This window comes from Lontra canadensis, unplaced genomic scaffold, assembly GCF_010015895.1.
Source record: "Lontra canadensis isolate GAN:19392208 unplaced genomic scaffold, GSC_riverotter_1.0 scaffold173, whole genome shotgun sequence".
NCBI classification, from domain to species: Eukaryota; Metazoa; Chordata; class Mammalia; order Carnivora; family Mustelidae; genus Lontra; species Lontra canadensis.
In genome coordinates, this window is record NW_022631167.1 from 1,773,461 (window position 1) to 1,787,158 (window position 13,698).

General features: G+C 52.2%; 1 protein-coding gene across 4 annotated transcripts in view; it reads left to right on the forward strand.

Moving 5' to 3' along the window:
* Positions 1-13,698, forward strand: part of ADCK1 (aarF domain containing kinase 1) — a 120,209-nt gene that overhangs the window by 64,937 nt on the left and 41,574 nt on the right. The gene's annotated exons all lie outside the window — the stretch shown is intronic.

Sequence of the window (13,698 nt, forward strand, 5' to 3'; positions counted from 1 at the left end):
ATCATCCCACCCAAGGGCCAAGGGAGAAGGTTGGGTGTTTATACACCAGCTTCCTACCTTCACAGAGACAGTAGCTCCTGAGGGCTGCGAATTTCTCCAGGTGGAGAAAGCCCCCCGGAGCAGACACAAATGCTGATGTTGCAGGAGGCAGCAGGGGAAAGATCTGAAGGGATGGATGGGTGCAGCAGGTGTGGTGCAGCGGTGCCCCCTATAATCCCCAGAGCTGCCGTGTGGGGCAGTACTAGCATCCAAGCCAAGGCCAGAGAGGTTGAGACACGTGTCCGAGGTTGCACAGAGATAGGAGTTTGAGTCGGGAGCAAAACCAGGGCTGACTGCAGATTACAAGGTCCTAACCCTTGTGTTCTCTTGCTTTCTGGAAAGAGCCCTGGGCCTTTCCCCAGGTTTCCCATCCTAGCAGTTTATGGCTTCTCCCAGCATTCCCAAGTGGGAGGTGGGACAGACAGGGAACCCCTACGGGTCAAGGAACTGCCTATTTATTGTTTTCTCCTTCCCTAGTATGCGTTAGATGTTTTCAAATACACATCCTCATTTTAGTCCTCACAAAAGGGAGGCGAGTTAGGTGTGCCCTTCCCGGTTTTCCCCAGTCGTAGCTTACTAAGATGTAACACTAAGTAACTTACTCAGGATCACACAGTGGGACAGCAGCTCAGCTGGAACCGGACCTGAGTGTTATCTGACTGTAGAGACATAACACGCTCGAATCCCACAGACTGCAGCAGGACGTGTGGGGCCGGGTTCAAGGCCACACTGAAGGAAGGGCCTGTGAGACCCAGTCTGCGCCCAAGGGCCACACTCTTTCCCCTAACAGTGCACCGGCCCACCATCTTGCCTTTGGCCCCGGCCCGGCTCTGGACTTATGTTGCCTCAAGGGCCAGTCACACGGCTGAGGAAGTGCTCTAAGAAGCACGAGGCGAGGTCGTTTGGCTCTTCTCCTCCTTCTCACCTCTGGAAAAGGCGCAGCCCCTCTGTGCTCGCAGGTAGGGGGCTAGTGATGGGGGTGAGGGGCGGTCTGCCCTCCCGAGTACCTTCTGAGAGCTGGGCCCTTCTCCAGGGAGGAGTCCTCCTCTCTCTCCACCGGGCCCAGGTCCCCACGTGCGGTCTACCTGCTGCAGCTCCTTGGCAGCAGAGAGAAGCAAGCCGTCCACGTCAGGCTGATTTATGTTCATCGTTGAAACAATAATGTTTAATCTGGAAAGAGCTAATCAATTTTTTATGCTGATTATGAATAGGCCAGCTGTGCCTGCTTCTTTATTCATGGGGCTGGAGGAGCCGGCCCGTGTCCCAGGCTGGGTTCCTGTGGTGGTTTCCGCCGGGGGAGGCCCTGCTCTGTGGCCTGGCCTGTGCCACTTTGGAGGTGACTCCTTGTGTGTGCGCCTGTGTCACCAGGAAGAGTAAGCCAGCGCTGGGTGGGGAGCCAGACTTGAGTGTGTGTGTGTGTGTGTGTGTGTGTGGAGGGAGGCTGGTGTGGGCTGGGGCACCATCATAGGAGTACAGGATGGAAAGTTAACAGTTACAGGATCGTAGAATTAGGAAGGCTCCCAGGGACCAAGGACTCCAACACCCCCCTTTACCAAGTGAGGAATTTAGACCCAGAGAAACTGAAGCAACTTCCCAAAGGTCATGGGGCTGATAGTGGCAGAGGTGGGACGGGAACCCTAATTCCCTCACTGAGAATGCAGAACTTTGCCACTTTAGTTGAGTCACTGACTTGCCCCACAACACTGACTCCTGGGGGCTTTGGTTTAGGGGCAGGAAGAGCTAGAGGCAGCTCAACAAGAGGTCAGGATGAGATGAGAGAGTCATCCACGGTTTCAGCTACAGCTCTCAGGTGCTCTCGGAATCCACAGTAGGGTCATAGAGAGGGGCGAATTAGGGTCTTCTGGAGAAGGCAAAACCTGAGCAGGAGTTGAGTGCTGTCAAAAGGAGAACAAGCTGAAAGGCCCAGAGAGGGCATCTTGGGCAGATGGAGTGGCCTGAGCTGAGGACCTCGGGGGCAGGTTGGGGGCTGTGCCTGACCCTGGAGAGACCGGAGGGGGCCTATGCTGCCTGGGCCCAGGGCTGGGGCTGGGAACATGGGGCCCCGGGCCCGGTGAGGGCAGGGTCTCAGCTTGGATGGCTTGGCTGTCCCGCAGGTGTGATTTTGGACCCTCCACGGCCTTTGTCCTATTGGACATCACGAGTCGTTTGTCTGTTCATTTGTTGGCTCAGCCCATGTTTGTTGGACTACGATCATGTGCGTGCCAGGGGTTATATAGCTGGACAAGCTGCCACCGCGGTCTTCGATCAAATTGTAGGGGAATGGTAGGATGTTACACAAGTGACCAGAAGAATAAAAATGTAAGAACACTCATGATAAATGCCACAAGGGAAAAGTAGAGCGTGCTCTGCGTTTAGAAGCCTGGGGGGGGGGGGTCTTTCTGAGGACTAAGTGGTGATTAAACTGAGACCAGGAAGGGTTAGGAGAAGGAAGCAGAGGGAACAGAGAATGCAGAGGCCTCAGGTGGGAAAGAGCATGGATCCATCTGGGGGCAGAAGGGCATGGTGGTGGCAGGGCAGAGAGATGCTGAAAGATGCAGCTGGAGATGTGCGTTGGGCTCACCCGGGGACCCAAGTTCAGCAGCCCGTGTCGGGCTCGCTGGAGAGAGTGGCACCATCCACAGTGGCCTGCACGGGGACCAGGGCTGGGACTGGGAGACAGTTTCCAGGCACTTGTGTTCATCTGGACAAGCATGGTGTTGCCTTGGAAGATGAGTGGATGCATGTATTTTGGAGACAAAACCAGCAGGACTCAAGGAAGAATTAAGTAGGGAGGGTCAGCAGGGGAGGGAAGGGCAGGGCACACTCGGCTCCCAGGGCTCTGGCATGATCAGTGAGGGCCCCCCGAGAACAGACATGGTGCTGAGGGGGCTGGTGGGGCTGTGTGAGCTGCTCACCCCACTGGCAGTTTGGGGAATGCTTTTTCTGAGGGGCTGGGCTTTGCCCAGTGGACCCTTTTCTTCTTAGAGTGGTCAGAGAGATGGAGAGTCTATGTGGGACTGAGCAGTTTGGAGTTTGGCATTGAGAGGCTGAGTCTGGCATTGGGTTCCTGGTTTCCAGACATTAAAAAAAAAGTCCTCAGCACCCTGATCTAAGGAGAGCTCTGAGAGAGAGAGAGAGAGAGAGAGAGAGAGAGAGAGAGAGAATATGATTGTCCCCACAGTCAGGCTTATAGGGGAGGCTGTTCCTCCCATAGCTGAAACACCTCCTGCAAATGACCATCACAGGAGTATGTCTCCCCGGGGCCCTACTGCTCTCCCATCTTTGCTGTGTGAGCCGATGACTGATGTGTGTGAGGTCGAAAAGGAAACTGAACTTCTTGGGAAGAGGCTGGTTTTAGGATTTGACCTGGGGCCTGGGAAGGAATACTGTGTAAGAGGCCTCTGGGGGAGCGGGGGACCCCCGCACAGGGAGGGGGAGGCGGGACTGGTTCTAGGTATCATCGCCTGGCACGGAACCAGAACTGTGATGTGCCTTCCTGGTGCCGTGGCTTGGGATTCTCATGTGACCCATGTTTGCACACTGTGCGTGTAGCTCCCCAGCCCTCTAGCCCCAACATTGCCCTGGGAAACGCAGCGTAAGAACGAAACAGACGCGTCCCGAGAGTGATATGCTCGTGCTCCATGTCCGCGGTCAGCAGGCTTCTTCCTTGTGGAGGCCTGGGTCAGGGTCCTAGCCCGGCTGTGACAAAGAGCACGGATTTAGTGGCTTCAGACAAGAGAGTTATAATCTTCCTGTTCTGTGGGCCAGAAAAGCTCAAATTCAAGCATCCCGGGCTGCGTTCCTTCCAGCGGCTCTTGGGGACAGTCTCTTGCCTTGTCTGGCTTCTGTAGGCTGCCCGCGTTCCTCAGCATGTGGCCCTGTCCTCCCTCATCCCAGCCAGCCACGTGGCGTCTTTCAGTCTCTCTCTCTCATTCTTTCACCTTGCCTCCCTCTGTCATATTTGCTGCTCCCATTTTGACCCTCCTGTCTCCCTCTTATAAGGACCGGGTGATTCCCTTGGGCCCATATAGTCCTCCAGGCTGCTCTCCCCCTCTGGGTAGCCTTTGGGGATTGGGACATGGACATCTTTGGGGGGCCATCTCTCTACCCACCATTGGGCCAGCTGGTAAATATTTGAAAGGTTTTTTTGGGGCCAACCAGTCACTGTCACAACTGCTTACCTCTGCTATGGCAACGTGGGAGAAGCCACAGACATGTGATGAATGGGTGGGTTGTGTCCCAGTGAAAGTTCATTCAGGGACACTGAAGTTGAATTTCATGTAGTATTCATATATCACAAAATACTGTTCTTTTGGTTTTTTCCCAAACATTTAAAATGTCAAAAAAGTATTCTTAGCTGGTGGGCTGTATACAAAAACAGGCATGGGCCTGGTTTTGGCCCAAGGGCCATCGCTTACTGCCCCCTGCTCTAGATGCCTAATATCCTTTAACACTTAGGACAACACCCTTGCAAAATGAGTATTGTTATCATCACTCCCATCTTGCAGAAGTTAATGGACCTAAGCACTTTTCCCGAGGCCACACGGCTGCCTGTCGGCAGGTAGGGCTGCTGACACCAGAGCTGATGTTCTTTACCCTCCCTTTTCTTCACCAGGTCAGCCAGGCGTGCATGTAATGACCTCAGAATTTGGACTTTCTCTTCCCTGTAGATCCTGAAGGTCTGGGTTTGCCCCCTTTAAAAATTTCTGGGCGCTGCTGCTGTTACATGCAAAGCGAATCTGGAAAACTTCTTACTTGGGTGTTCTAGGAAGATCACCAGGGCTTTGGTACCTGAGCCCTCAGATTTGGGGCTCCGGGGCATAGGAACATAGCTTAGGCTCATTTGCCGTGTGACATTTTGCCACTTGTCTCAAGGCTAGGGAAGTCTATCCTGATAGGAAATGGTGCCGCTGTAAACAAGGGCACCTTCTGAAATGCGTGTATGCCACTGTGGCCGGGCTCCCCGTCCCCCTGCCCCCGACATGGGCTTGAGCTGCGGGTGAGGACTCCTCCCCCAGGGGGAGATCTGGAGGGCCCAGCTCAGCCTGGATTCTGGGGTGGGAGTTGTTGGCCATCTTCTTTCTGGCTCTCACATCGCTGTGTCTTGTTCCCCTTGTGCATGGTTTCCACAAGCCCTTCCCGCTGCCTAGATGCCTCCTCCTTCCTTCATCTGGTTCACTGCCTCTTTAGATCTCAGTTCTTTGTCACCTCCTCCAAGAAGTGCTCCCTGACCAGGTTTAATCCTCTGAACACAGGCTCTTACGGTATCAGCTACTTCTCCCTTCATATCATGTATCAAAGTTGGCCATTTCCCTTTTCCTTTGATTACTTGATTAATGCCTCCTCTCGCCACCGGACTTCAAGTTCCATGGTGACTCCAGAGGGGGGGTAGCTGAACCTGATTTGGACCCAGTCCCTACTGAGGCCCCGGTGACTAGCACAGCGCCCTGCTTATATTAGTCACGTAAGCACTGGATGGTTGAATTAACGAATGGCATTTAGCGAATGTGCTCTTCTCTACAAAGTGGAGGCCGTTGTATCTCCTCTGTCCAGCCTCAAGAGAAGGCCGAGAGCACATAGGAGCACTCTGAGGGCAACAAACAGTATGCAGCTCTAAGAAAGTACGTTTGCTTGAGCATTTAGTCTCTGTTGAGCAAAGATGTCCTGACATCCCTTATACCAAACCAAACTCAAGTTCAAGGAAGAGGTACTAAGTTCTCACGTAGGTAGGTTGCCATAGAGCGGGGACGGAGCCCCTGACCCCACCTGTCTCTCACTCATGTGCTGGGGGGTAAGCACTGGCTCGCAGGCACCCCATGGTTCCAAGGATGGCTCACTGCTTCTACACTGTGATCACTCCACAGATAACCTATGTAGGCCGGGCCCTGGCTTGTGGGGCATCCTGGCTTCATACTGCACCTCATTCCGCACAATTTCTTCTATCCCGGAGATCTCTGTCACAGGCAGAGACAGAGACACGTCACCCAGTGAGGCTGTACAAGTTATTAAGATGGGGAATGTTGAAAGATTAGATTTATGACAGCCAACGGCGGATTATGAAGAATAATTTATCAAATGTCAGTGCCTGCAGCCTACAATTTACAGAAGGTTTGCTTAAGCTGAGGAGATCTGATTGGACTGCCCCCACCCCCACCTCTAATGAGTGACAGATCTAATGGATGACTTCCCAGGCTGGCCAACCACACTGGGTGTTTATCTGCTTTTTATTAATCATTATTATCACAACATTTCCACAGAGTCCTTCCAACTGCAAGTCTCGAAGTGCCCAGCACCTGCCAGGTTCCCTCAGCTACCCTGAAGGAACTGTAGCCACCTCTGGGAAGTGTGTTTGCTCCTCCGAATCATCTGGAAGGCCCAACGTCCCCTCACCAGGAAGAGGTCAGGGAAAATTGAACCTCACTCATTCACTAAGAAATACTTATTGAGTACCAGTGACGTGTCAGGGGCCTTGAATACAGTGCTGAGCAAAAATGGAAGAAGTCTGTCATTTAGAAGGGAAAAGGGAGATCCAGCAAATATAAGTTAGGGCAGAGTGCAGCTGTATTCCTTGCTCTCCAGAAGGGCACCCTGAATTCTGAGGACGTTGCACTGTGATTTGAAGGGGGAGATGGGGCAGGATCAGACTCGGTGGCTTGTGTTAAGGATTTTGGCTCTGGTAGGCTGAGTGGTTTAAAAAGTGGTTTAAAGTGAGAGAAGTGGTTTAAACGGAGAGAAGTGACGCAATCAGTTTATGTTTGGAAGACTCACTTTAGCCACCTGTGGAGGATAGATTGGAGGAGAAAGGAATACAGTGGCTTTTACTCACTGACAGAATAGAACTGAGAGCCTAGAATTGCTGGCTCTTTGTCCAGTGCTCTTTTCATTATACCACTCTGTCCTCTTTATGGAGGCATTAAATGGGCATCCAGTATTCCTGCCAGAATTATCAGGGCTCTTTCATAGGCCATATTCTAGACACTTCATGTGTGTTATTTCATATGATGACTCTATGAGGTAGGTATTAGAATTCCCATTTTACAGATGAGGAAGCTGAGGCACAGAGGGGTCATCGTCTTGATAACTGACCAAGCCAGCACAGCATGGAGCCAAAATCTGAGCCTGGGAAATTTGACCCAGACCTTGCACTGGAATTACCATGCCCTGTTGTTTCCCAGGTCTCACTGTGCTGGCCAGCTGGTGGGCATTCTCAGGGAACACACCCACAGCCTTGGGGTGTGACTGCTCCTGGCTTCTTGCTTCTCTGCCAGCTGCTGGTCACTGTCCTGTGGGAGGAGGGAAGCTCAGTCGGAACTGTGATGCCCTTGACAGAGCCAGGTGCATTATTATCCTGTACCTGGAGGCTCTTAGCACATTGGTAACAGCTGAGGCTCATGCCAGCCTCCTTGTGCAAATTTAGAGAGCAGCACTATTTTGTAATTTCTGTGGTTGACCCTTGTCAAGAGAGGCCTCAGGTTCTGCCGCTGGCCCTTCGTTCTTTCTTCCCAACTAGGCAATAGCAATAGCTAATGGCTCTGCAGAACAAATAGTTTGATCTTCCAGAACCCCAGAGAGAACACAGATTCTATGGAAGACAGGGACTCTGTGTCCTCGAGCTATTATTCTCATTATTATCTGTATTATAATAAATTGCTCTGTGTGGAAAGCCGGAGGTGGGGGTAGTCCCACCTTGAGGCAGGGCAGCTGTTGCATGGGGACAAAGAGACACTTGGGTGCCTTGCCCACCCCCCCCCACAACCTCCCAGGGTCTACATCGTGATATCAGAGGTCTCCTCTTCTGATCTTGCCAGAAAGTCCCTCCAGGGTTGGGTGAATTGGCACTGGGTGGGGGGCACTGTCGCTAGCAGGCCCTGTTAAAATGCAAGTATGTTTTCTAGAGGCTGTTACCTTATTTTTTGGATGGCGGTCTCCTCATGGCCAGAGATGATGTCTGTTTTGTTGGCCCATGTACCCAGCATGGTTTCTGTCATGTGGCAGGCCTGCAGGTATGTGTTTGCTGACTGATGGACTTGAGCTAAGGAATGGCAGATCGGTTTCATTTCCTGTATTAACACTGGTCAGTTGGTAGTGGCAGCCCAGAGCACTGTGTGGGGAGAGATGCTGAGGCAGCATCTGGACCCACAGCAGAAAAAAATGCTGTGATCGATTAGTGATGTCTGGCATGGGTGTGCGTAGGGTGTACTAGTTAGCTGTTGCTGCAGAGCAAATTACCCGCAAACAATAAGCACTTGACTTGGTACAGTTTCTGTGGGCCAGGAATGTGGGCATGCCTTCCTGGGTGGTTCTGGCTCCATCTCTGTGAGGGCGGAGTCAAGCTCTGGGCAGGGGGCTGCAGTCATCTGAAGGCCTGAGTGGGGAAGGAGACTGACTCTGCCTCCAAGATGATTCACTGTGGGCAGAAGGCCTTGCTTCCTCATCCCCGGACCTCTCCGCACACTGCTCGAGTGTCCTATTGGCATGGCGGCTCACTGCTGCGGGAGTGCGCTCTCCGGGAGAGGACAGGAAGGTGTCACGGTGACATCTCAGAAGGCATGCCCTAACTTCCTCTTTGTGCTGCGGTCATGGATCTAGCTCACGCTCAGGTGGGCAGTGGGCTGCACCTCACAAGGGGAGGAGTATGTAAGCACCTGTGGATATATTTTAAAGCTGCTGCAGGAGGGATGAGAGGGCATGGGTCACTTAGTTGCTGTCAGTGTCAGGTGTTTCTTAGAAGGAGCAGGAATGACCCTGAACAGGTGGGATGCAAAACCAGGCATGTTTAAGTGGAAGGAGCAGGAATTGCAGCAAAGTGAGATAGCAGCTGGCAAGGTGACGTGAGATGGGGAGGTGCCGGGGGTGGATCCCTGGGAAACGGTGCCGGGAGGAAGGGGTGGGTTTCCAGCAGAGGCATATGGGAAGTGACGGTGGGTTTTCTGCTCAAGTCGGGCAGTCCGGACTTTGCAGAGTCCTAGGAGGCTGGAGGTATCTTATCAGCTTCAGGCTGGGGGCGGGGAGTGGGGCAGGTTCACTCCAGCTACTCCATTAGTAGGGGGACTTGTCCCTCTCCCCGTCAGACTGTGGTGGATGGCTGCTGGCACCCAGCCAGGTGTGGGGACAGGGCCATCTCTAGACCTCAAGAGCCAGGTGTTGTTTGCTGCTGATGCCATGGTAACCTGCCCCAGGTGCCCTGGGCTGTCTTCCCAGCTCCTAAGTGGCAACTGCCTGGCCTTGGCAGTGAGGCCTGGACTTGCCTGCTTTGAGGCACGCTCCTATCTGTCCGTCTGCAGCCATCTACTGCTGGGTTTGTCAGATTTGTTGGCATCTTACGTCAAGGATATTTGAGGTAGTATATCCAGAAGAGGTCTGATGTGCATGACTCTGGGGACAGAGGGATGGAATATTTGAAATTGGGCCATCTTAGAAAATCCAGGACATCTCTCTTCCTGGGGCTGGTGAGGGGCCTGAGGCTGGCTGGCGGATGGAGAGACTTAGTGAAACTCCTTCCAAGAGTCATATTATGGCTTTTACGGAAGATCCTGACTTCCTGTTACCTTATTTTGGGTGAAACGAGGACCCTGGCCAGTGCTTGGCTGCCCAGTGTGTCCTTTTGGAAACATTGCCCAGAAAACTGGCTTCGTGGGAAGCTGTAGAGCTAATTTTCTGGAGCTTCTCCCTCTTGGCCCTGTACCTGGGTCTAAAATCACGTGGTCTAGGTTTCCTGGGCCCCAGCTGATGCCAGCCTGCTGGTCTTAACCTGAGCCATGGGGTTGGGTGGTGACACATTTCTTCTTGCCCTTCTGATGTTTTCTGCTCATAAAAAAAACAAACACCACCTCCCACTTCTACACACATGCGCGTGTGCACGCACACACACACGCAAACATAGACATACCCTGAAAAACCAGACCATACAGAGCTGGAGAAACTTTTTTCCTGATTATTTTTCCTTTTCTAGACAGGGACATCGATATATTTGAATCATGGGCCGACAGTAATTAAAAAGCACATAACTAGTCATTTTAAAATGCAGCTGTTTTACTTAATTGATTTTGTCGCCAGACCCAGAGGAAAAAAAGAGGAACAGGGGAAAGACAGGCTTAGAAGGGGAGACAGGTTTCTGCGAGCGACTGGAGGCAGCAAAGGGCCCTGCTTGAATCTAATTGCTGTCCGTGCTGCAGTTGGTTTCCGCTAACGGCTTTCTGCTCAGAGGGCTGGGGGCTGGGGCCCCGAGGGGAGGGGCGGCGTTGGTGTCAGCTGCACAGGGGGTATAATTCTGCTTTCAGGACAGGGTCTATTTTTCCTTACTATCTATCAGCGTAAAGTACTTCCACTGAGCACTTTGAATCAAGGTTCCATTTAGAGATACTTTATTCATATTTAATTACAGGCTGTAGCACCAATCTTTAATTACCTTTTTTATAAGCCAGCTAGGAACATTCACTAGCAATCAATTATTGTGTGTGTGTGTGTGTGTGTGTGTGTGTGTGTGTGTGTAAGCACAGGAGGGTGTGGGGGTGTGACTTGCTTCCTGATAGAGGGGAAAGGATGGCTGCAGGGGCCCTGGGGAGGTGGTGGGTGGGCAGGGGTGGGGTGGGGAATCTGCCCAAGAGGTTCCCTGTGCCAATTGGGTGGTACATTTCCCATGCCTCTCTTTGCTGCCACTGGTCAAGCTGGGATTAGGGCAGGTCCTCACAGCTGGGGCCTCTTTCAGGGTGCTGTGTTGGCACCTGGGCTGAGGTGGTATTCTGAGCTCCAGACCCCCTGCCTGCCCTAGTGGAGACAGCGAATGGTGGGAGGCCCCCTTCTCAGTCCCTGGGGATATGGCAGACCAGGCTTCCTCTTACCCAGGAGACGAGGAAATGCTTGCCTCAGCCCTTTCCTTCCTTCACCTCTCCCTGGAGTGCTCCTGGCAGCTGTTCTTGCCACACAGCCCTAGTGATGCCGTGTCACTCTTCAGTTGCAATGACTCTGCAATGTCCCTGCAATGACACTGGTTTGAAGCCTGGCTGTCCTTCTTAGGAAATGAGCCAGTGTTCCCAGGGAGCCACGTGGAGGCTTGGGGTGAGGAGTAGAGTCAAGTGACCCCCCAAGTCCTTTTGCAGTGGGCAGAGGGGGCCATTCCAGCTGCCTGGGAAGGTCTGAGTTTGCAGATATGCTCCAGAAAGCATTCTCCTTGGTGCTCCTTCAGGAACAACCAGAGGGTTTCTAAAGGCAGTTCTTGCTCATTTCATTACATAATGGCTCGGAATGTTGCTGAAGTCTACCTCCCTTCTATTCCTGGATGCCTGTCCCAGCAGGAGGGCACTGAGGGGAGGGGCAAGGGGAGGGAAAGGAACTCACACTCACTGAGCCTCTTGGGGGTATGCGGCACCATGCCTGTGTTTCTTTCGTCTAATCCAGATGGGGCCTGAGAACTCTCAGTCAGAGCCCCTTCATTCCTGTGTGACAGAAAGCAACTCAAACTGATTTAAGCAAAAAAGGGAATTATAGGGTGAGTCTTCAGGCATGGCTAGATCAAGGGGCCCAACCTTGTTGACCAAGATTCACTCTGTTTCTTGGCTCTGCTTTCCTCTTTGTTGCTACTCTGGGATTCCTGGTAGCTCCAGACTTCGACTTTTTACCTTCAAGTTCAGCAGAGAGAAATAATCTTTTCTCCCACAGTTCAAACAAAAGTGAAACAGTTGAGTCTGATTAAATCAGTTGGGTGACATGTCCATCTCTGAACCCATCAGCATGACCTAGGGTATTCAAGTTTCTGATTGGCCACGCTGGGGTCTCACACCCACGCTGGTGTAATGGGTAGAGTCCACTTGGGTAAATCCCACACAGGACATGCGCTTTTACATTGGGGGCCTTTAGACTAGGAGGGGTGTGGGAGCCGGAAGGTCCATCCTTGAAAAGGAAGAAAGTTGATTCAGTTCCTCTCCAAGGGATTCAGTCTTTCAACAAATATGTATTTGCCACAAGCTAGTTCCAGTGCTATTCTTTTTCTTTCTTTCTTTCTTTCTTTTTTTTTTTTTTAAGATTTTATTTATTAGTGTGTATGAGAGAGAGAATAAGCAGGGAGAGCACCAGAGGTAGAAGCAGACTCCCCACTGAACAAGAAGCCCGACGTGGGGCTGGATCCCAGGACCTTGGGATCATGACCGAAGCCGAAGGCAGACACTTAACTGACTGAGCCACCCGGGGGCCCCTCTGGTGCTATTCTAAGCATAGGGAATTCAGCAGCTAATAAGACAGACAAAAATCTCTGCCCACTTGAAGGTGATGTTCTAATGGGGTCTACAGGGATGATAGTTCTTTTATTCTCCCAAGCCAAGCCCAAGTCCAGGATAAAGGGAGAGACCTAGGATGATTGATGTGGGGACAATCTGGTCCTCAGGGAACCTCAAACTCAGGAGGGAAGGAAAAAGACAAGTGTGTGGTTGGGGAAGGATGGGAAGAAGTAGGCATGGGGAGGGGCACAAATAACACAGTGAAGAAGAAGGAGGCCAGGGAAGCCAATCCGTACCCATCTCCCGTGACAGAGAAGTATGGGCCCCTCCCATGTTGCCTGGACCTTTGGCTTCCGAAGGATGTTGATAAATGGGATGGAGTTTAGTGAAAGCTACGAAAATGATGACAGGGCTGGAGGGAGTGATTTATGAGGGAGATTAGCAAGGTGTCGGCACAGCCTAGTAAGCAGAGGGATGGGATGGTGGCCGAGGGTCATCTGACTGCTGAAGTCCAAGGAGAGGAGGGGGCCGAAGGGCAGGAGAGAGTGCCTGATGCAGAAGGGGCCTGGGGGAAGCAGGGGCACGGATGGATGGGCCTCAGGGTGAGAGCCTGGGGGACGTGAGAAGGAGGACCATGGGACTAATCCTGTGTGTACACATTCATATGTGTGTGTGTGTGTGTGAGAGAGAGAGAGATTGAGAGAGGAGAGAGAATATGTCTGGACCTTCTAGGATTGGAAAGCTATACAGGGATTTCAAAAAGTGGAGGGGGTCAGAATTTCAGCCTTGGACATTTTTACAAAAGGCTTTTGGAGGTCTCTTTCCCATTTGGTAAAATATTACCACCTGGACCATGTAGGTGTGATCCCTCAAGTCAAAAAGACTTTTTTCCCTTCAGGAAAATTTGGTTTGGCATTTCTAAAAGGGAAGGAGGGAAGGAAGAAGGGAAGAGAAGACAGAAGAGTAAGGAGCACATATTCTGTTTTGTAGAGGAAGGGCGAGGGGTCTGCCCAAGGCCACCTTTGGGTGACATTGCAGGTGGGGACCAAAATCGAGGCTGGGGTGTGTAGCCCTGGGGTCTCTGCCAGTTGGCCAGGCTGAGGGTGGGTTGGGGACCCATGCTGAGCTGCTGTTCAGGCAGGAACAAGAGGTGGCTACTGCATTTGGAACCTCCAAACTGGGGTCCCTTGAGCTCTTCCATGTTCGTGGATTGGAGTATCTGATCCCTGTATTGGGCTGTCTGGGGCTGGGGTTCTGTTAACTCTTGATTTCGTGTACCTGTGTAACAGCCCTGGGGTGCAGTGGTGCGTAACTAAATGAGCAGATGGTCCTCAGTTCTGAACGTTCTGGACAACACTTCTTTGGCCTTGAATGGAGGTGCTCAGGGCACCCATGCATGCATATGTGGACACCCCTCCACGTGTGTTTTCTCTCTCGCTCCCTCCAT